The following is a 24,366-nucleotide window of genomic DNA, read 5'->3' as shown; positions in this document are numbered from 1 at the left end:
AGCTAAGCTATAGAAAATGGCAGCAGTTCAAACTATTTTAAGCACTACTCAAACACCATTTGAATGAACAGTACAAGTTTTCCATTTAGCACACTAAACCACCATATATCTAAGCAAGATGTTCTGCTCTTCTGGGGGGGCAGGAGGAATTATATATACACAATGGACAATATAGACCTGACGCATTTAGCAATGAGCCACATGACTATGGTTAACTTTTTTTTCTTCAACAGGATGCAACAGCTAAGACATATCTCAATATTTAGGAAAAATATCTAACATACCTAACAGCAACCTATGCTCACGGCAATGTGTCTCAAAGAACAAGTTTTTAACATGTTTTTAAGGGAGAATAATATTAGCCAAGACACACAACTCTTTATGAATGCTGTGCGCATTCAGATAAAGAGATAGATGAGTTGACGGCACAAAGATATACCGGTAAATGGGTTTGATCTGATAGCCATTAGAGACGTGCTTGCAAGGTGACCAAGGCTGGGAACTGAATATTCAGGGGTATTTGACAATTTGGAAGGAGACACAGAAAGCAAAAGGAGATGAGCTAGCTTTGTTATTAAAGGATGAGATCACTGCAGTAGTGAGAAATGATATTCGCTCAGAACATCAAGATGTAGAATCAGTTTGGGTGGAGATAAGAAACAATAAAAGGGAAGACGTCACATAGAAACATAGAAAATATGTGCAAGAGTAGGCCATTCAGCCCTTCGAGCCTGCATCACCATTCAATAAGATCATGGCTGATCATTCATCTCAGTACCCCTTTCCTTCTTTTTCTCCATACCCCTTATCTCTTTAGCCATAAGGGCCATATCTAACTCCCTCTTGAATATATATAATGAACTGGCATCAACAACACTGTGGTAGGGAATTCCACAGGTTAACAACTCTGAAGAAGTTTCTCCTCATCTCAGTCCTAAATGGTTTACCCCTTATCCTTAGACTGTGTCCCCTGGTTCTGGACTTTCCCAATATCGGGAACATTCTTCCTGCATCTAACCTGTGCAGTCCCGTCAGAATTTTATATGTTTCTATGAGATCCTCGCTCATGCTTCTAAACCCCAGTGAATACAGGCCCAGTCGATCCAGTCTCTCCTCATCGGTCAGTCCTGCCATCCCTGGAATCAGTCTGGTGAACCTTCACTGCACTCCCTTCCTCAGATTAGGAGTCCAAAACTGAACACAATTTTCCAGGTGAGGCCTCGCCAAGGCCCTGTACAACTACAGTAAGACCTCCCTGCTCCTATACTCAAATCCCCCAGCTAGGCCAACATACCATTTGCCTTCTTCACCGCCTGCTGTGCCTGCATGCCAACTTTCAATGACTGATGTACCATGACACCCAGGTCTCGTTGCACCTCCCCTTTTCCTAATCTGCCGCCATTCAGATAATATTTTGACTTCGTGTTTTTGCCCCGAGTGGATAACCTCACATTTATCCACATTATACTGCATCTGCCTTGCGTTTGCCCACTCACCTAACCTGTCCAAGTCACCCTGCAACCTCTTAGTGTCCTCCGCTCAGCTCACACCACCACCCAGCTTACAAACTTGGAGATATTATACTCAATTCCTTCATCTAAATCATTAATGTATATTGTAAATAGCTGGGGTCCCAGCACTGAGCCCTGCAGCACCCCACTAGTTACTGCCTGCCATTCTGAAAAGGACCCGTTTATTTCGACTCTCTGCTTCCTGTCTGCCAACCAGTTCTCTATCCACGTCAGTACATTTCCCCCAATACCATGTGCTTTAATTTTGCACACTAATCTCTTGTGTGGGACCTTGTCAAAAGACTTTTGAAAATCCAAACACACCACATCCACTGGTTCTCCCTTGTCCACTCTACTAGTTACATCCTCAAAAAATTCCAGAAGATTTGTCAAGCATGATTTCCCTTTCATAAATCCATGCTGACTTGACCGATCCTGTCACTGCTTTCCAAATGCACTGCTATTTCATCTTTAATAATTGATGCCAACATTTTCCCCACTACTAATGTCAGGCTAACCAGTCTATAATTCCCCGTTTTCTCTCTGCCTCCTTTTTTTAAAAAGTGGTGTCACATTAGCTACCCTCCAGTCCATAGGAACGGATCCAGAGTCAGAATCAATAGACTGTTGGAAAATGATCACCAATGCATCCACTATTTCTAGGGCCACTTCCTTAAGTACTCTGGGATGCAGACTATCGGGCCCCAGGGATTTATCAGCCTTCAATCCTATCAATTTCCCCAACACAATTTTCTGCCTAATAAGGATTTCCTTCAGTGGTGGACATAGTCGATAGGCCCCGTAACAGTAACTACACTGTTGGACAGAATATAAATAAAGAAATAATGGAGGCTTCATACTCGGATGTTTTCCCTTTATTTTTTCTTATCTCCATCCAAACTGATTCTACATCTTGATCTTGTGAGCCAATATCATTTCTCACCACTGCACTGATCTCATCCTTTATTGATAGAGCTACCCCACCTCCTTTTCCTTTCTGTCTATCCTTCTGAATTGTCAAATACCTCTGAATATTCAGTTCCCAGCCTTGGTCACCTTGCAAGCACGTCCCTAATGACTATCAGATCATACCCATTTATATCTATTTGCGCCGTCAACTCATCTACCTTGTTACGAATGCTGCTTGCATTCAAATAGAGTTGTGTGTCTCGGCCAAGATTAGTGGGAGACCAGAGGATCGGGAATTTTTTTTAAACCAGCAAAGGACGACTAAAAAGGAGAGAAGATGTATTGAGAGTAAACTAGCAAGAAATATGAAAACACAAGAATTACAGGTATCTAAAAAGGAAGAGAGTAGCTAAAGTAAATGTTGATCCCTTAGAGGATAAGACTGGAGAATTAATAATGGGGAACAGGGAAATGGCAGAGACTTTGAACAAATATTTTGTATCAGTCTTCACAGCAGAAGACATGAAAACCATCCCAATAATGGATAATCAAGGGGCTATAGGGGGAGGTGGGGGTGGACTTAAAACAATCACTAAAGAAAAAGTATTCGGTAAATTAATGGGACTAAAGGTGAACAAGTTCCCTGGACCGAATGGCTTGCATCCTAGGGTCCTAAAAGAAGTGGCTGCAGAGATAGTAGATGCATTGGTTGCAATCTACCAAAATTCCCTGGATTCTGGACAGGTCCCAGCGGATTGGAAAACTGCAAATGTAACGCCCCTATTTAAAAAAGGAGGGAGACAGAAAGCAGGAAACTATATACCAGTGAGCCTAACATCTGTCGTTGGGAAAAAGCTGGAGTCTATTATTAACAAAGCAGTAGCAGGACATTTGGAAAAGCATAATATAGCCAAGCAGAGTCAGCATGGTTTTATGAAAGGGAAATCATGTTTGACAAATTTGCTGGAGTTATTTGAGGATGTAAGCAGGGTGGATAAGGAAAAACCAGTGGATGTGGTGTATTTAGATTTCCAGAAGGCATTCGATAAGCTGCCACATAAGAGGTTACTGCACAAGATAAGAGCTCACCGGGTTGGGGGTAATATATTAGCATGGATAAAGGATTAGCTAATTAACAGAAAATCAGGATAAATGGGTCATTTTCTGGTTAGCAAATGGTAACTAGTGGGATGCAACAGAGATTGGTGCTGGGGCCTCAATTATTTACAATCTATATTAATGACTTGCATGAAGGGACCAAGTGTAATGCAGCCAAGTTTGCTGATGATACAAAGATGGGTGGGAAAGCAAGTTGTGAGGAAGACACACAGAATCTGCAAAGGGATATGGACAGGCTAAGTGAGTGGGCCAAAATGTGGCAGATGGAGTACAATGTGGGAAAGTGCGAGGTTATCCACTTTGGCAGGAAAAATAACAAATTATTTAAATGGAGAGAGATTACAAAATGCTGCAGTAGAGGGACCTGGGGATCCTTGTGCATGAAACACAAAGTTAATATGCATGTACGGCAAGTAATCAGAAAGGCAATGGAATGTTGGCCTTTATTGCAAGAGGGATGGAGTATAAAAGCAGGGAAGTCCTGCTACAACTGTCCAGGGTATTGGTGAGGCCACACCGAGAGTACTACGTACAGTTTTGGTCTTTGTATTTAAGGAAGGATGTACATGCATTGCAAGCTGTTCAGAGAAGGGGTTGACTTATGAAGAAAGTTTGAGCAGGTTGGGCCGATACTCATTGGAGTTTAGATGAATGAGACGTGATCTTATTGAAACATATAAGATACTGAGGGGGCCCAACAAGGTAGATGCAGAGAGGATAAACATAACATAAGAAATAGGAACAGGAGTAGGCCAAACGGTCCCTCGAGCCTGCTCCGCCATTCAAAAAGATCATGGCTGATCTGATCATGCACTCAGCTCCACTTCCCTGCCCGCTCCCCATAATCCCTTAATCATTTAAGAAACTGTCTATTTCTGTCTTAAAATTATTCAATGTCCCAGCTTCCACAGCTCTTTGAGGTAGCAAATTCCACAATCCTCAGAAGAAATTTCTCCTCATCTCGATTTTAAATGGGCAGCCCCTTATTCTAAGATTATGCTCTCTAGTTCTAGTCTCTCACATCAGTGGAAATATCCTCTTTGCATCCACCTCGTCAAGCCCCCTCATAATCTTATACGTTTTGATAAGATTACACCTCATTCTTCTGAATTCCAATGAGTAGAGGCCCAACCTACTCAACCTTTCTTCATAAGTCAATCCCCTCATCCCCGGAATCAACCTAGTGAACCTTCTCTGAACTGCCTCCAAAGAGAGCATATCCTTTCGTAAATATGGAAACCAAAACTGCACGCCATATTTCAGGTGTGGCCTCACCAATACCTTATATAACTGCAGCAAGACTTCCCTGCTTTTATACTCCATCCCCTTTGCAATAAAGGGGAAGTTTCCATTGGCTTTCTTGATCACTTGCTGTACCTGCATACTATCCTTGTGTGTTTCATGCACAAGTACCCCCACGCCCCGCTGTACTGCAGCACTTTGCAATCTTTCCCCATTTAAATAATAACTTGCTCTTTGATTTTTTTCTGCATAAGTGCATGATCTCACACTTTCCATTATACTCCATCTGCCAAATTTTTGCCCACTCACTAAGCCTGTCTATGTCCTTTTGCAGATTTTTTGTGTCCGCCTCACACATTGCTTTTCCTCCCATCTTTGTATTGTCAGCAAACTTGACTATGTTACACTCGGTCCCTTCCTCCAAGTCGTTAATATAGATTGTAAATAGTTGGGGTCCCAGCACTGATCCCTGCGGCACCCCACTGGTTACTGATTGCTAACCCGAGAATGAACCATTTATCCCGATTCTGTTTTCTGTTAGTTAGCCAATCCTGTATCCATGCTAATATATTACGCCCAACCCCATGAACTTTTATCCTGTGCAGTAACCTTCTGTGGTACCTTGTCAAATGCCTTCTGGTGTGGGTCAATCTAGAACTAGGGGGCATAGTTTAAGAATAAGGTGTTGCCCATTTAGAACGTAGATGAGGAGGAATTTCTTCTCAGAGGGTCGTAAATCTGTGGAATTCTCTGCCCCAGAGAGCTATGGAAGCTGGGTCATTGAATATATTTAAGGTGGAGATAGACGGTTCTGGCGATCGGCAGGGAAATGGAGCCAAGTCGATGATCAGATCAGCCATGATCTTATTAAATGGCAGAGCAGACTCGAGGGGTCAAATGGCCTACTCCTGCTCCTATTTATGTTCTTATGTAACACCCTGACTTTCTTCAAGTAGTGCCATGGGGTCTTTTACATCTACCTGAACTACTTTAACACATTAAAATGGCAGCACCTCCAACAGTATAGCACTTCGTCATTTCATAAATTATTTACATTCAGCAGCTTCACACTTTTAACCTCATGTAGTCAAGTAATGAGATTTAGTTTTAAACCAGTTTCTTTTTCAAAAATGTTCATGTTCAGAGTAGGGGAAATTCTATTATTGAAAATGTCTTTATGGGGCTAGCAAGCAATCTTCCTAAACAGGATACATATATGTTTGTGCATCTCGGGGGGGGGGGGGCGCGAGAACATATTCACACATGGATAGATGAATAGATGGAAAGAAAGGGATTCAACATTGCAATTTTAAGACTAATGGAAGAGAGTCATTTTGAAAATTAAGTTTGTGGGTCAAAGCAGCATTAAAGAATGAAGACCAAAATCCAAGGCCAAGTACACCATTTACATTTGTCAGGACATGAGAGCTTTGTATGCAGCACTTGAAAGTACTATGCTGCACTGTGCAGTCATACCTGTTAGAAATAGATAAGGAAGTGAGTTCCACAGCTTCTAGTTTTCGGATCAAGAACAGAGACTTCTCCAGCTTTAACTCTGAGCAAAGAAACAAAAAGATTAAGTGAAAATGTTATGAACTTTCAAATGGTTCCTTTTCAAAATATGGGCAATGTACTTGCTATTAGTTTCAATATTCCATGGAGCTCAAATAAATTTTGCATTGTAATTTGAAACGCTAATGCACAATGTCACAAGAGTAGTTTCTATGAAAATGACCAATTAAGGTGCCAAAACAATAATAAAGTTGCTGTATTAGTCAAACAAATGGTACCAGTCTTCACAAAGTGCTGAACTACTTTTCCTCTACATTGCTCTATCCAGATAATGCTGTCTGTATTGCTTTTTCTTTTTAATGTTAAGCGTTCAGAAACTTTAACAGCAATGGGGACAGTGGGTCTAGTGAGAAGGAGGAACTGAAGGATACCCTTATTAGGCAGGAAATTGTGTTAGGGAAATGGATGGGATTGAAGGCCGATAAATCCCCGGGGCCGGATAGGCTGCATCCCAGAGTACTTAAGGAAGAGGCCCTAGAAATAGCGGATGCATTGGTGATCATTTTCCAACAGTCTATCAACTCTGGATCAGTTCCTATGGACTGGAGGGTAGCTAATGTAACACCACTTTTTTTTTGTTAAAAAAGGAGGGAGAGAAAATGGGTAATTATACACCGGTTAGCCTGACATCAGTCGTGGGGAAAATGTTGGAATCAATCATTAAGGATGAAATAGCAACGCATTTGGAAAGCAGTGACCGGATCGGACCAAGTCAGCGTGGATTTATGAAAGGGAAATCATGCTTGACGAATCTTCTGGAATTTTTTGAGGATGTAACTAGCAGTGGACATGGGAGAACCAGTGGATGTGGTGTATTTGGACTTTCAAAAGGCTTTTGACAAGGTCCCGTACAAGAGATTGGTGTGCAAAATCAAAGCGCATAGTATTGGGGGTAATGTACTGAAGTGGATAGAGAACTGGTTGGCAAACAGGAAGCAGAGAGTCGGGATAAACGGGTCCTTTTCAGAATGGCAGGCAGTGACTAGTGGAGTGCCGCAGGGCTCAGTGCTGGGACCCCAGCTCTTTACAATATACATTAACGATTTAGATGAAGGAATTGAGTAATATCTCCAAGTTTGCAGATGACACTAAACTGGGTGGCGGTGAGAGCTGTGGAGAGGACGCTAAGAGGCTGCAGGGTGACTTGGACAGGTTAGGTGAGTGGGAAAATGCATGGCAGATGCAGTATAATGTGGATAAATGTGAGGCTATCCATTTTGGGGTCAAAAACACGAACGCAGAATATTATCTGAATGGCGGCAGATTAGGAAAAGGGGAGGTGCAACGAGACCTGGGTGTCATGGTTCATCAATCACAAAGTGGGCATGCAGGCACAGCAGGCAGTGAAGGCGGCAAATGGTATGTTGGCCTTCATAGCTAGGGGATTTGAGTATAGGAGCAGGGAGGTCTTACTGCAGTTGTACAGGGCCTTAGTGAGGCCTCACCTGGAATATTGTGTTCAGTTTTAGTCTCCTAATCTGAGGAAGGACATTCTTGCTATTGAGGGAGTGCAGCAAAGGTTCACCAGACTGATTCCAGGGATGGCTGGACTGTCATATGAGGAGAGACTGGATCAACTGGGCCTTTATTCACTGGCGTTTAGAAGGATGAGAGGGGATCGCATAGAAACATGTAAGATTCTGACGAGACTGGACAGGTTAGATGCGGGACTAATGTTCCCGATGTTGGGGAAGTCCAGAACCAGGGGACATAGTCTTAGGATAAAGGTTAGGCCATTTAGGAATGAGATGAGAAACTTCTTCACTCAGAGTTGTTAACCTATGGAATTCCCTGCCGAAGTGTGTTGTTGATGCCAGTTCATTGGATATATTCAAGAGGGAGTTAGATATGGCCCTTACAGCTAAGGGGATCAAGGGGTATGGAGAGAAAGCAGGGAAGGGGTACTGAGGGAATGATCTGCCATGATCTTATTGAATGGCGGTGCAGGCTCGAAGGGCCTACTCCTGCACCTATTTATGTTTCTATGTTTCTAATGCCTTTGCTATATTAAATGTCATATCTTTATTTAATACATCATGTTACACTATTTGAAGTCATTAGCAAGTCTGAAATGGAATAGTATTATATATATGCTTGTTAATGGCAACTCATCTGCTCTCACTAACCCAGCACCACTACACATGGGTCTCTGAAAGACACAATGTTTGAAAGAGCAATTCATTGATGGGCATTAAAAAATTGAATCTAACGAAGTGCTGGGTTTTCTTCACGTATATCACCAATCTAGGCAAGGGCGAAATATGACCAGAGTTGGGCCGATTCCCACAATTCTCCAATATATCTGCTGCTGAAGGCATGGGTGTCAACAGGTTCACAGATATCACCCCAGATGCCTTTGCTACCACTCGGTGTTTGAATGGTATAGGATGCTATCCATCTCTGGACAGTTATCTCTCTATGAATCCAACATGCTTGTCATCTACTCTTTTTTAAACTCTACTAAAAAGGGGCAAGAACCAGGAACAACAAGGACTTGTCCAAGTGGGATCCTTCAAAAGAACTTTGGTAAACACAATTAACAATTTACAGAATTGCTCATCATGTAAATGGATGCACTAGGGTAATTGGCACACAATCATTTACCACTGCCTGCAGTGTGACTTGTCTGCTTGCACACGCAAGCGCTTTTCTCACACTTTTCGCTTTCCCATCCGAGTCAATGCTGAGAACACAATCTGCTCAAATCTTTTGAAGAAAATGGCAAGACTAATCACACAGTATTGTTACTAATATTTCAGTGAAGCTTAATAGCAGGCAAGTGAAATCTTTTGTATCAAATTTACTTCACTGCAAAAAAGTCAGCAGTACAGTTAAGTGTTTTGTCCTTTCAAGTTAGGTTGCCTACCTTCAGAAATACCTCGAGACTTTACATAGAAACATGCAATGCAAATGATTTATTTTGAAGTGCACAGTTATGTAGGCAAACTTTGCATTATTTTGTACACTAGGTCCCACAATCATCAATGAACTGGTTGAGGGCACCTGGAGAACTCAGTATTCACTAATGCTATTGGATCTTGATTGCCAAGTGAACTTCCCAAACTGGCACAAGACCTTGGTTTAATATTTAACATTTAGAATAACTACTACTTTCGTACATAATATACAGCATTTTGCATCCCACTTTCTGGAGCAAAGTGAGATTCATAATCTTTGAGCTTCAACTGCATCTATGCAAGTCAGTTTTGGAGATTAATGACTATGTTGTAATAAAATTTATACAGGCGCATTATATTGGTTATCAAAACTCAGAGGAACAAAACAAACAAACAAACATTCAGCTTATCAAAGGGTAGGTAATGGTGGTGTTACTGGTCAAGTAATCCAGAGAATGCATGTTCAAACCCCACCATGGCAGTTTGAGAACGTGAATTTATTTTTAAATAAAAACCTGTTATCAGTAGAAGTGACCATGAAGCTGTCAGATTGTCATAAAATCCCAACTTGTTCACTAATGTCCTTTTGGAAAGGAAACCTTTCGCCCTTACCCAAGTCTAGCCTACATGTGACATCAGTCCCACGCCAAAGTGGCTGACTCTTAAACTGCTCTCTGAAGTGGTGCAGCATGTCACTCAGTTCTATCAAAACTGCTGAGGTTCAAGGTGATCCACCACCTTCTCAGCCATTTAAAAAAATCTTTAGTAAACCAGGCCCAGCAAGTGTACAATCTTTTTCTTTTCAATAAATTATTTCAAGACTACTGGTAGATTTATTTTTAAATGCAATCTTATCTTGGTCAAAGTCACTTCAAAGATTTGTGTGTGTGAACCAGGCCCAGGCACCCCTGTTCCTGAACCCCTTTAATATTGTATCTTTTAATTTATATTGCTTTTCCTCATTCTTCCTCCAAAATACATCACTTCACACTTCCCTGCATTAAATTTCATCTGCTATTTGTCTGCTCATTTCATAGAATTATACAATAGTACAGCACAGGAGGAGGCCGGTTCATGCGAAGAGCAATGCAGTCAGTCCCACTCCCCCACTATTTCCCCATATCCCTGCACTTTTTTCTCCAAGTATTGATCCAATACCTTTTTAAAGCACTTCTCAAAGCACTTTACGGCCTTTGGAGCGTAGTTACATTTATAATGTGGGAAACGTGGCAGTCAACTTGTGCACAGCAAACTGCCACAAACAGCAATGTGATAATGACCAGATGATTTTTTTTTTTGTTATGTTAAGGGATAAATATTGGCCAGGACATCAGGGATAACATCCCTGCTCCTCTTCAAAATAATGCCATGGGATATTTTATGTCCACTTGAGAGGGCAGATGGGGCCTCGGTTTAACATCTCATCCGAAAGACAGCACCCTCCGACAGTGCAGCACTCCCTCAGCACTGCACTGAAGTATCAGCCTAGATTTATGTGCTCAAGTTCCTGGAGTGAGACTTGAAGCCACATCCTTCTGACTCAGGTGTTGGGTAAAAAGACGTCTCTTCCTCAAGGTGGACTTCCTGATTATAAGGAATTGACACCTGCCTGTGTTGTATAGCGATCACGGAATTACTCAGACAAAACCTGTTAACCAGCTTTTATTCAAACATGCTCGGGAAGGTTCCGATGAACACTTCCCCGATCAGAGGTTTTACAATTAGTTTTTTGAGGTTTGCGACCCTCTTACAAAACCACCGATTGGCCTACTGCTCAGACTGGCTCAGAGTTCTCTCCCACCTGTCCATCCCCCATGGTGTGAACTTTGCCTCAGTTTCTCATGACATGTTGATTAACTTTGTTTTCCAAGGTGGTACCTCCTTATCCCTCTCCCAAGAATTCTAGTCAAAACTACCAGTCACTATGTCCCCAAACATTTTACTGTCCTTGTTATGTACTGAATATGTACGCTTCCATAAGTCTGTTCTACGGTTCATCCAACGGATGGTTCATTACCCATCAGGCTTCGCTAATCCCCTCTTACTAGCTCAATGTAAGCGAGTGTATGAGCGTGCTTTACATACATAAGCAGGTTAAAAAAATTGATCAATATTACAATCCATACCGCAAGACAGAAGAACTCCTGATTCCTCAGAATCTCCTAATACTGATGAGCCCTCTGAATCTGGACCATTTTACATGTCAGATCAATTCACTACCTTCAGTATCTCCATTCTTGACCATCGGTCTGTCTCCACTCGAGTGACTGTTTTTTATCCCCTTACAGGAGGCAAATGTGCTACCCAGAGCCACAGCTGACACTATTGAAGGCTACTATTGAATCTGTATTCACTACCCTATTAAGTAGTGCATTTTCCTACATAACAACGGTGACTAAACTTCAAAAGTACTTCATTATTTGTAAAGCGCTTTGGGATGTCTGCTGCACATGAAAGGCGCTATATAAATGCAAATCTTTCTTTATTCCAAATCCTAACTAATCTGTCTGGCATTTTGCTTGCTGAAATCAGACAAATGTTGGTTCAGCATCATAATTTTTCACCGTACTATTCATAATATTCAAACGACAAGACATCTGCACAAAATGAGTCCAATTGTTTAAAAATATATTCAAAAGAATCACACCCCACAGAAGGCCAATCAAGCTCATTTTGTCTGTGTTGGCTCTTTGAAAGAGCTATCCAATAGTCCCATTCCTCTGCTCTTTCCCCATAGCTCTGCAAATTTTTCCTTTAAGTATTGAACCAATTCCCTTGTGATAGTTTCTATTGGGTCTTCCACCTCTCCTTCAGGCTGTACATTCCAGATCATAACTCAGTGTAAAAAAAATTCTCTTCATTGGCTTTACTGCCAATTATTATAAATATATATATTATAACTGCTTAATTCATAAGCACACATGTAATTCACTGAATTTTAATGGCACCAATATAATGTTAGGTATAGCTTTTCAAAAAAATATATTTACTTTTAATGCAAAAAAATTCAATCAAATTGTAGTACTTAATACACATTTCATGAAAGCACATACGTCTAGTGTACAAATGTAGTATTAAAACAAAACTGCTACATGACTGCCTTCCTGGGGTGGGGCAAATACAGCTTCGAAACCGGCAATTTTTGAATTGTAGTTCAAAGAAGCACTTAAGTCTGCTACTATATCCTGCAGTCAACATATTCTGCTGAAATAAAAAGCTTTCTGTACAATTTTTATTTTGTTTCCTTTTTTTTTTAAAAAAAAAAGGATTATTTGCTGAAACAGATTACTTCTCTTTTCTCCTCCCTGACTTTTTCCAGAGGCAATGCTAGCTTCATTTAAGAGCTAAAAATATCCCTGTTGCACATGCACTCATGCAACATTACAAAAAGATCAGCTGGTCCTGGATCATGACTGCCCGACAATGTTGGGATGAGCGAACTGTATGCCAGATTAGCAATGTAACTTGGAATGTTTGAAAGAACATTCTGTGCCTTTCTGGAGCGAGATCTCAATCTGGTGTTTCTGTATATGATTAGGCCCATAAACATACACTTAACCAATAGATTACGGTTCCTTAAAAGGTGCTTGGGCTGTTCGAATTACTTTTTAAAACTCCAATAGGGATGGATCTGGAGTACTGGTTATTCTCTCAGCACTTCAATTGCTCTCCAACTACGGAGTCGTAGGAAAGACCTTGCATTTACAGTGCTTTTCATGACTTCAGGACATCCCAAGGCGCTTTAAACTAATTAATTACTTTTGAAGTGTAGTCACTGTTGTAAGGCACAGAAAAAAAATCACAGGTATCCGTAAGAGAACGCACTAAAAGTAAATGATCCTACTCCATTCTCCCCCTCCATCTCCCATTCATTACATTTCTTATTTTAAAATTCAGTAGTTTGGCTGAGGCAAGTGTTGCAAGGTTATATTACAAACTTACAGCATGTAATCCTCAGTGAATTTTCAAATCTTCCAACAGTTTGAAACCCTCATGTGTGGTAAAACAGAACCAAGAAGAATCCCACGTTTTTTTCTGTAGACTTCATGTACTGTACAGGAAGGAGTTTTAAAGATACTGAGACACTGCAAATACTGAACTACACAGCAATAATTTTGTTATGCATCACTTAAAAATGTACACTCCCTGCTGGATGCTAGGCAGCCACTTTTCCTCATTACACATTCCAGAGTGTAGTTTGTGTGTTGCTTACTCCCTGACTGAGCAGTATGCTTGGAATGCCTCCACAGGAACCGATTCCCAGGGCGATGATTAGCTTGACCACGAACAATGTAGTCACTTCCTGCTTTTACCAGCATGCCTTAAAAGGGAATCATTCACCAGCAAAAAAGTATCTGATACAACTGAACTGTGTTTTTAAAAAGTACACTGGACGTATAATAAAGTACACCCTCCCTTGCCAGTGTTGGCATTTACAATTTGAACCTTGTATTGAGCAGAACAAAGATGGTTTCATCTACACATTCACCAGTTCAGAACTTTAATTAATCTGGAAGCATTGGGATGCTGGATTTTCAAGTGGGTGAATGGTTGCCTCGGAATTATCACAGCTGTTTTCATTTCAATGGGACGCTTTAACAACTGCATGAGGAACATGCATAACTAAAACTCAGCTGAAATATGTCAGATGCTCGAGTTCAGACATATGTTGCATAGCACTACAACAGCATAAATCTTTGAAATATAGATTTCATGTCATTTTCTTTCAAAGTCATTTTAGCAGCAGACACCATTGGTAATGTGATGCAACAATATGCTCTATTAATTGCCTTGCAAAACAATTCAGTGACGTTAATCTGTACTGCTGTTGCGATTTACAATTACTTTTTGCTGTAACCAAACTGCAACAAAATGCCTGTCCCCAGATCTAAAGAGGATATCAGGAGAATCAAAAAAAAAGGTGCTTTTTGCATTTTCTTCAAGCAGTAAAAATATTGATGGCTGTTTGACTAGGCAGAGCAATTGGAGGAGAGGTCATGTGATGAAACCTCCAGGAATATGCCACCCCCCCGGGTTCCAGCTCAAAATAGGACCCTAAATATAATACCTGGGTTCCCAATCCCAAATTACCAATGAGCTACAACATAGGAACAGGAGTAGGCGATTCAGCTCCTCAAGCCTGTTCACCATTCAATTAGATCATAGCATTTCTGCATCTCAACTCCATCCACCTGCCTTGGTTCTGTAAACAGTCAATCTCAGTTTAGAAATTTTTAAATGGTTAATGTATCTTCGGGTTTGAAGGGGGAAGAGAAGGAATTGCATTTATACAGTGCTTTTCACTACCTCAGGATGTCTCAAAATGCTTTACAGCCAATGAAGTACTTTTTGAAGTGCAGTGTTGCAATACAGTATAGGGAAACACGGTAGGCAATTTACACACAGCAAGGTCCCACAAACAGCAGTGAAACATGACCAGATAATCCATTTTAGTGATGATGCTGGAGGGATAAATATAGAATTATGTAGAATTTAAAGCACAAAAATAGGCCATTCAGCCCAACAGGTCTATGCCTGTGTTGTTGCTCCACCTTACTCCATCAACATATCCTATTCCTTTCTCCCTCATGTACATCAGCGAATAAGGTGAAAGCAGGGAATAATGGTAAAAAGTTAAAATTAAAGACTATCTGAATGCTCAAAGCATTTGTAACAAGATAGACTAATTGGTGGCACAAAGAGATATGGCTTTTATGTCATAATATACATAAGAACATAAGAACATAAGAATTAGGAACAGGAGTAGGCCATCTAGCCCCTCAAGCCTGCTTCGCCACTCAAAAAGATCATGGCTGATCTGGCCATGGACTCAGCTCCACTTACCCGCCGCTCCCCATAACCCTTAATTCCCTTATTGGTTAAAAATCTATCTGAATGTATTCAAATCACAGATAATGAGCTAGCCTCAACTGCTTCCCTGGGCAAAGAATTCCACAGATTCACAACCCTCTGGGAGAAGAAATTCCTTCTCAACTCGGTTTTAAATTGGCTTCCCCGTATTTTGTGGCTGTGCCTCCTAGTTCTAGTCTCCCCGACCAGTGGAAACAACCTCTCTGCCTCTATCTTGTCTATCCCTTTCATTATTTTAAATGTTTCCATAAGATCACCCCTCATCCTTCTGAACTCCAATGAGTAAAGACCCAGTCTACTCAATCTATCATCATAAGGTAACCCCCTCATCTCCGGAATCAGCCTAGTGAATAGTCTCTGTACCCCCTCCAAAGCTAGTATGTCCTTCCTTAAGTAAGGTGACCAAAACTGCACGCAGTACTCCAGGTGCGGCCTTACCAATACCCTGTACAGTTGCAGCAGGACCTCCCTGCTTTTGTACTCCATCCTTCTCGCAATGAAGGCCAACATTCCATTCGCCTTCCTGATTACCTGCTGCACCTGCAAACTAACTTTTTGGGATTCATGCACTTCCGAAGTGTAGTGGTTGTCATGTTCGCCTAACACGCGAAAAGTCCCCGGTTCATAACCGGGCGGAAACATTATCCAAAAAGAGTTTCATGCACAAGGACCACCAGGTCCCTCTGCACCGCAGCATGTTGTAATTTCTCCCCATTCAAATAATATTCCCTTTTACTGTTTTTTCCCCCCCCCCCCCCCCCCCCAAGGTGGATGACCTCACATTTTCCGACATTGTATTCCATCTGCCAAACCTTAGCCCATTCGCTGAACCTATCTAAATCTCTTTGCAGCCTCTCTGTGTCCTCTACACAACCCGCTTTCCCACTAATCTTTGTGTCATCTGCAAATTGTGTTACATTACACTCTGTCCCCTCTTCCAGGTCATCTATGTATATTGTAAACAGCTGTGGTCCCAGCACCGATTTCCAACCCGAAAAGGACCCATTTATCCCGACTCTGCTTTCTGTTAGCCAGCCAATTCTCTATCCATGCTAATACATTTCCTCTGACTCCACATACCTTTATCTGCTGCAGTAACCTTTTGTATGGCACCTTATCGAATGCCTTTTGGAAATCTAAATACACCACATCCATCGGTACACCTCTATCCACCATGCTCATTATATCCTCAAAGAATTCCAGTAAATTAGTTAAACATGATTTCCCCTTCATGAATCCATGTTGCGTCTGCTTGATTGCACTATTCCTATCTAGATGTCCTGCTATTTTCTTCCTTAATGATAGCTTCAAGCATTTTCCTCACTACAGATGTTAAACTAACCGGCCTATAGTTACCTGCCCCCTTTTTTTTTTAAAACAGAGGCGTGACATTAGCTGCTTTCCAATCTGATGATACCTCCCCAGAGTCCAGAGAATTTTGATAGATTATAACAAATGCATCTGCTATGACTTCCGCCATCTTTTAATACCCTGGGATGCATTTCATCAGGACCAGGGAACTTGTCTACCTTGAGATCCATTAGCCTGTCCAGCACTACCTCCCTAGTGATAGCGATTGTCTCAAGGTCCTTCCTTCCCACATTCCCGTGACCAGCAATTTTTGGCATGGTTTTTGTGTCTTCCACTATGAAGACCGAAGCAAAATAATTGTTTATGGTCTCAGCCATTTCCACATTTCCCATTATTAAATCCCCCTTCTCATCTTCTCAGGGACCAACATTTACTTTAGTCACTCTTTTCCGTTTTATATATCTGTAAAAGCTTTTACTATCTGTTTTTATGTTTTGCAAAAGTTTACTTTCGTAATCTGTCTTTCCTTTCTTTATTGCTTTCTTAGTCGTTCTTTGCTGTCGTTTAAAATTTTCCCAATCTTCTAGTTTCCCGCTAACCTTGGCCACCTTATATGCATTGGTTTTTAACTTGATATTCTCCTTTATTTCCTTGGTTATCCACGGCTGGTTATCCCTTCTCTTACCACCCTTCTTTTTCACTGGAATATATTTTTGTTGAGCACTATGAAAGAGCTCCTTAAAAGTCCTCTACTGTTCCTCAATTGTGCCACCGTTTAGTCTGTGATCCCAGTCTACTTTAGCCAACTCTGCCCTCATCCCACTGTAGTCCCCTTTGTTTAAGCATAGTACACTCGTTTGAGACTCTACTTCCTCACCCTCAATCATGTCTGTAATGTCCCTATGAATGACACCACGAGGCAAAGTGTTGTACTCAAACTGTAGTGACCTTAGTCCTTTATTCGTAATTCCAGAGTGAGGCACAAGCATGGTGGGAAGCCTTTTATACTGGGCCTTGCACATCTAGGCAGGTGTGCAAGGCCCAGGTCTCCCACCGCAGTGCCCTCTGGTGGACAGCCTCTGCCACAGGGGCAGGAAACCCCGGTCTCCACCAATTGCACCCTGGTGCCAGCATATGTGTAAACGTTGTTGATAGTACATCAGGTAATAAGTATCCATCTTATGCAACAATGCAGTGACTACACAGAGTATATCTATAGTCTGCATATATAACAGCTTTGATCTAATAGCCATCACAGAGACATGGTTGCAAGTGGATCAAAGTTGGGAACTAAATATTCCAGGGTACCTGACGATTAGAAAAGGCAGGCAACATGAAAAAGGAAGAGGGTAGACCTGATAATAAAAGGATGACATAAGGACAGTAATGAGAAAGGATCTTGTTTCGGAAGATCAGGAAGTAGAATTCATATGGGTGGAGAGAAGAAATAGCAGAAAACAGAGGAGAGAGTAGTTTAGAGGCCCCCTAAACAGTAGCTATACTGTTGGAGAGTATTAATCAAGAAATAACATGAACACGTAACAAAGGAAATACAATAATCATGGGGGACTTTAATCTTCATATAGACTGGGCAAATCAAATTAGCAAAGGTAGTCTGGAAGATGAGTTCATGGAATGCATTCGAGACAGTTTTCTAGAACAATAAGTCATGGAACCATAGATTACTAGCTATTTTAGATCTTGACGTGTTATGAGACATGGTTTAATTAGTAATCTCTCAGTAAAGGTTCCTCTGGGAAGGATTGATCACAATATTAAGTGAAATACGTCACGCAAAAACAGGAGTCTTAAACTTAAATAAAGCCAATTACATAGGTATGAGGTGCGAGTTAGCCAAGGTAGATTGGGAAATTAGGTTAAAAAGGTATGATAGTAGCTAAGCAGTAGCATATATTTAAAGAAATATTCCAAAATTCTCAACAAATATACATTCCAGAGAAAAAGAACTCCAGGGAAAAGTGATGCATCTGTGGCAAACTAAAAAGTCATGAATAGTATTAGATTAAGTTTATAATGTTATAAAGAATAGCAGTAAGTCTGAGGATTGGGATAGCTTTAGAAACCAGAAAAGGATGACCAAAAAAGTGATTAAAAAAAAAAGGGGAGACAATAGAATGAGTAAGAAATATAAAAACAGATAAGGGGCTCAATTTTCCCCAGTGATTTGCACCGTTTTTTTGGCCTAAGTTTAAAAAATACAAGTTTCCCCAATCAATGTGTGCCAGCGTAACTCAGTTACGATTTTTTAGGTTTGTTTTTTTGTGTCATAGGTAACCTGCCATCCGTGCCAATTCTGGCCATTTAAGCAAGTTTGGACAGCTCTGGTTTACTCCAATTCTTAGGACGGTATATGTGGCCTGTGTGGAAAAACCTTCTAGCAAGTTAAGAAAATCAGCGCAGATAAGTAAATCAGCGCAGCAGATGCAGTTCCAGGCCCCGGATAACAGCGGAGAGGCGAGAGCCTTTCGGGGATAGTCAGGAACGGGGAGGGGAAGGGAGGAAGCCGTTTGGCCAGGGACAGATGCGGGGACCAGGAGGCCGTTCGGCCAGGGATAGGTGCGGGGACCAGGAGGCCATTCGGTCTGGGATAGGTGCAGGGACCAGGAGGCCATTCGGCCAGGGATAGGTGCAGGGACCAGGAGGCCATTCGGCCAGGGATAGGTGCAGGGACCAGGAGGCCATTCGGCCAGGGATAGGTGCAGGGACCAGGAGGCCATTCGGCCAGGGATAGGTGCGGGGACCAGGAGGCCATTCGGTCTGGGATAGGACCAGGGACTGGGATCGGGACCGGCAAGCCCTTCGGCCTGGAATAGTAGTGGGAACCTGGACTGGCACCAGGAGGGGGAAGGTGAGATAGACTTTTGTCATTACACTTCAAGAATTTAATGGAGGTAAGTTGCTGCAATGTGTAATGTGTTTGTGCAGGTTGCCGTGAGCTGGCTGTATGTTTCACTTATGCCTCAGCCCGCATTTTGCCACCGATTATTGTGGCAACCTGATCTTTTTGGCGCAGATCTTGGGCTCCACCCCCAAAACTAAACGACAGGCCAGGCGGCGCCAAAATTAAGAATTCAAACGGGGAAACTTGGATGATTTTTTTTTTGGCGTACTTGGGCCCCAAAAAAACGGACGCAACTCTTCAAGTACACCAAAAAACAGCTTTGGGGAAGATTGTACCCAAGATCTTCCACAAGTATGAAAAAGAGAGTATAGCAAAACTAAGCATTCGTCCCTTAGAGGCTGTGACAGGTGAAATTATAATGGGAAAAATCATCAGCAGCAGTCCCTCAGAAGACTTGCTTCCACACTAAAAATGAGTTCTCAGGTGACTGAAATGTTCAATGCGGAACCTACAGTCTCTGTCACAAGGGGCGGGGGGGGGGGGGGGAGGTGGAGAAAGACAGTGATTGAAGGAACGGGTGGGGGGGGCCTGGGTTGCTGCGCGCTCCTTCCGCTGTCTATGCTTGGCTTCAGATTGCTCTCGGCGAAGAGACTCCCAGATATTTTTGCTCCACTTTGGGCGATCTTATAAATAGAACATAGAAATCTACAGCGCAGAAGGGGGCCATTTCGGCCCATCGTGTCCGCATCGGCGGACAAAGAGCCACAGGCCCCTCAGTCAGCAGCCCTGAAGGTTTCACATATACCTTTCTGATATTGTTCGTAGGTTAAGAATATCCAGCCCAGCCAGTCCGTCCCACACAACTGACACCCCTTGCACCGCAACATTCTACACTCCACCCCCAACTGGAGCCATGCGATCTCCTGGAAGAGGCAAAAAAAAGATAAAAACCCAGGCCAATTGGCAAAAAAAAAAATCTGGGAAAGTTCCTCTCCGACCCATCCAGGCGATCGAAACTAGTCCAGGAGATCACCCTGGCCGTATTAGAATCCTTGCAGTACTTACCATCATATATGCACCAGTCAACAAGAGGTTATCCAGTCTAATCCCACTTACCAGCTCTCGGTCCGTAACCTGCAGCAAGTGCCCATCCAAGCACCTTTTAAATGTGGTGAGGGTTTCTGCATCCACCACAATTCCAGGCACCGAGTTCAAGACCCCCACAACCCTCTACATGAAGAAGCTTCCCCTCAAATCCCTTCTGAACCTTCCACCAACCACCTTAAAACTATGCCCCCTCGTAAGTGACCCCTCCAAGGGAAATAGGCCCTTGCTATCCACTTTATACAGGCCCATCAGAATTTTATATACCTCAATGAAGTCTCCTCTCAGCCTCCTTTGTTCCAATGAGAACAAACCCAGCCTATCCAATCTGTCCTCATAGCCAAGATTCTCCATTCCAGGCAGCATCCTAGTAAATCTCCTCTGCACCCTCTCTAGTGCAATCACGTTCTTCCTATAATACGGCGACTAGAACTGCATGCAGTATTCCAGCTGTGGCTGAACCAGAGTATTATACAATTTAAGCATTACCTCCCTACTCTTGTATTCTGTGCCTTGGCCAATAAAGGCAAGCATTCCGTATGCCTTCTTAGCCACCTGGCCTGCTACTTTCAGGGATCTGTGGACAAGCACTCCAAGGTCCCTTTGTTCATCTACATTTCTAAGTGGCCCACCATTTAATGTGTATACCCTTTCCTTATTAGCCCTCCCCAAATGCATTACCTCACACTTCTCCAAATTAAATTCCATTTGCCACTGTTCTGTCCACCTGACCAGTAGATTGAGATCCTCCTGCAGTCCATGGCTTTCTTCTTCATTATCAGCCACACAGCCAATTTTAGCATCTGCAAACTCCATCATACTCCCTATATTCAAATCTAGATCACTGATGTATACCACAAAAATCAAGGGACCCAGTACTGAGCCCTGTGGAACTCCACTGGAATCATCCTTCCAGTCACAAAAACATCAACCATTACCCTTTGCTTCTTACCTCCAAGCCAATTTTGGATTCAACTTGTCACTTTGCCCTGGATCCCATGGGCTTTGACCTTCGTGACCATGTGGGACCTTATCAAAAGCTTTGCTAAAGTCCATATTCACTACATCGTGGTTACCTCCTCGAAAAATTCAGATTAGTCAAACATGATCTTCCCTTAATAAATCCGTGCTGACTGCCCCTAATTAATCCTTCCCTTTCCAAAGGTAGATTTATAGGGCCCAAGTTTCCACATGATTTGCACCTGATTTTTAGGAGCAACTGGTGGAAATCACAATTCTCCACATTTTTTTTTCTGCAGTTCTAGTCAGGTAGAACAGTTCTACTTTGGAACAGAATTTTTTTCCAGTGAAAACATACTCCAAACTAAAGTAGAATGGAGCAAGTGAAGATTTTTGTAGAACTGAAAAAACCTGTTCTACACATTTAAAAAAAAATCAGGCGCAGGTTACAAATTAGGCGTCCAGAACGAGGTGGAGGGGAAGGGAACTCATTAAATTCTACAATAAATCCTTATTTATACTTCTACAATTATTATACAAATAAATCCAACCTGAATAAACATTTATAAGCAAAGAAAAGATTAAATAAACCATCTTCCTACCTGTGTGAAAGTGCTTCAGCCAGGGAGAATTCTGAAGCCGTTGGTTGCCGCTGAGCGGGAGGGGGGGGAAGAAAGCCGTTCGTGCTGCTAAGCGGGGGGGGTGGAGAAAGCGGCTTGTTGTTGTGGAGGGGAGGGAGGGGAAGGAGACAGCGGTTTGTTGACGCGGAGGGGAGGGAGGGGAAGGAGACAGCGGTTTGTTGCCGCGGAGGGGAGGGAGGGGAAGGAGACAGCGGTTTGTTGCCGCGGAGGGGAGGGAGGGGAAGGAGACAGCAGTTTGTTGCCGCGGAGGGGAGGGAGGGGAAGGAGACAGCGGTTTGTTGCCGTGCAGGGGAGGGAGGGGAAGGAGACAGCGGTTTGTTGCCGCAGAGGGGAGGGAGGGGAAGGAGACAGCGGTTTGTTGACGCGGAGGGGAGGGAGGGGAAGGAGACAGCGGTTTGTTGACGCGGAGGGGAGGGAGGGGAAGGAGACAGCGGTTTGTTGCCGCGGAGGAGAGGGAGGGGAAGGAGACAGCAGTTTGTTGCCGCGGAGGGGAGGGAGGGGAAGGAGACAGCGGTTTGTTGCCGCGGAGGGGAGGGAGGGGAAGGAGACAGCGGTTTATTGCCGCGGAGGGGAGGGAGGGGAAGGATACAGTGAGAAGGGTATCCTCAGTACTGATGGCAATGTGATTTTATTAAAAAATGTTCAAAAATTAAACAGCTACAAAGAACTACAAAAATGGCCGAGTGTCAATGTTTTTTTTCACACTGAGCATGCGCGAACGCTCCAACGCGCACGCGCAGTGTTGCCAGCAGGAAAAAACTAATTTAAATAGTACCCGCCCCCCCTCCCACTTACAAAATCGGCGCGAGTGTAGGCTCCGCCCCCCTGGGCGCCGCGCCAAACGGACAAGGAGCTGCAAAGCGCTCGAGAATAGCGCGTTTTTTTTCTGGCGCCGTTTTAGGTGCAAAAAACGGGCGCCCAGCTCGGAGGGGTGCCCGTTTTTTATCCTGTGGAAACTTGGGCCCATAGTGTCATTCGGAATTTTTTCCAATAATTGTCCCACCATTCAGATTAGGCTAACAGGCCTGTAATTACTCAGCCTATCCCTTTCTCCAACAAGGGTACCACATTAGCAGTCCTCCAGTCCACATTACAGCAAAATTTTAAAGGGACAAAATGTGTTTAAAAAGACAAGCCTGAAGGTTCTGTGCCTCAATGCGAGGAGTATTCGTAATAAGGTCGACGAATTAACTGCACAGATAGCTGTTAATGGATATGATGTAATTGGCATCATGGAGACATGGCTCCAGGGTGACCAAGGCTGGGAATTCAACATCCAGGGGTATTCAACATTCAGGAAGGATAGACAGAAAGGAAAAGGAGGTGGGATAGCGTTGCTGGTTAAAGAGGAAATTAATAGTAAGGAAGGACATTAGTTTGGATGGTGTGGAATCGGTATGGGTGGAGCTACAGAATACCAAAGGGCAGAAAATGCTAGTGGGAGTTGTGTACAGACCACCAAACCGTAGTAGTGAGGTTGGGGACAGCATCAAACAAGAAATTAGGGATGTGTGCAATAAAGGTACAGCAGTTATCATGGGCGACTTTAATCTACATATTGATCGGGCTAACCAAACTGGTAGCAATGCGGTGGAGAAGGATTTCCTGGAGTGTATTAGGGATGGTTTTCTAGACCAACATGTCGAGGAACCAACTAGAGGGCTGGCCATCCTAGACTGGGTGATGTGTAATGAGAAAGGACTAATTAGCAATCCTGTTGTGTGAGGCCGCCTTGGGAAAGAGTGACTATAATATAGTAGAATTCCTTAGTAAGATGGAGAATGACAGTTAATTCATAGACTAGGGTCCTGAACTTATGGAAAGGTAACTTCGATGGTATGAGACATGAATTGGCTAGAATAGACTGGTGAGTGATACTTAAAGGGTTGATGGTGGATAGGCAATGGCAAACATTTAAAGATCACATGGATGAACTTCCAACAATTGCACATCTGGAGTAAAAATAAAATGGGGAAGGTGGCTCAACCGTGGCTAACAAGGGAAATTAAGAATAGTGTTAAATCCAAGGAAGAGGCATATAAATTGGCCAGAAAAAACAAACCTGAGGACTTGGAGAATTTTATAAATCAGCAGGAGGAGGACAAAGAGTTTAATTAGGAGGGGGAAAATAGAAACTGACTGCAAAAGCTTCTATAGATATGTGAAGAGAAAAAGATTAGTGAAGACAAATGTAGGTCCCTTGCAGTCAGAATCAGGTGTATTTATAATGGGGAACAAAGAAATGGCGGACCAGTTAAACAAATACTTTGGTTCTGTCTTCACAAAGGAAGACACAAATAACCTTCCGGAATTACTAGGGGCCCGAGGGTCTAGTGAGGAGGAGGAACTGAAGGAAATCCTTATTA

General features: G+C 42.7%; 1 protein-coding gene across 5 annotated transcripts in view; it reads right to left on the bottom strand.

Moving 5' to 3' along the window:
- The window catches only part of LOC139239574 (talin-1), a 313,415-nt gene that overhangs the window by 190,177 nt on the left and 98,872 nt on the right, over window positions 1–24,366 (bottom strand). For 3 of the 5 annotated variants that reach the window (XM_070868357.1, XM_070868376.1, XM_070868383.1), the window contains exon 2: window positions 6,258–6,336. The exons of 1 other annotated variant lie outside the window; for it this stretch is intronic. The gene's annotated coding sequence lies outside the window, so the exon portion shown is untranslated. Of the gene's footprint in view, window positions 1–6,257; window positions 6,337–13,192; window positions 13,466–24,366 lie in introns of those variants that run through there. One more of the 5 variants, XM_070868362.1, reaches the window with a different exon arrangement.

The sequence above is a fragment of the Pristiophorus japonicus genome, chromosome 2 (genome assembly GCF_044704955.1).
Source record: "Pristiophorus japonicus isolate sPriJap1 chromosome 2, sPriJap1.hap1, whole genome shotgun sequence".
Taxonomy (NCBI): domain Eukaryota; kingdom Metazoa; phylum Chordata; class Chondrichthyes; family Pristiophoridae; genus Pristiophorus; species Pristiophorus japonicus.
This window is presented reverse-complemented; position numbering and strand designations above follow the sequence as displayed.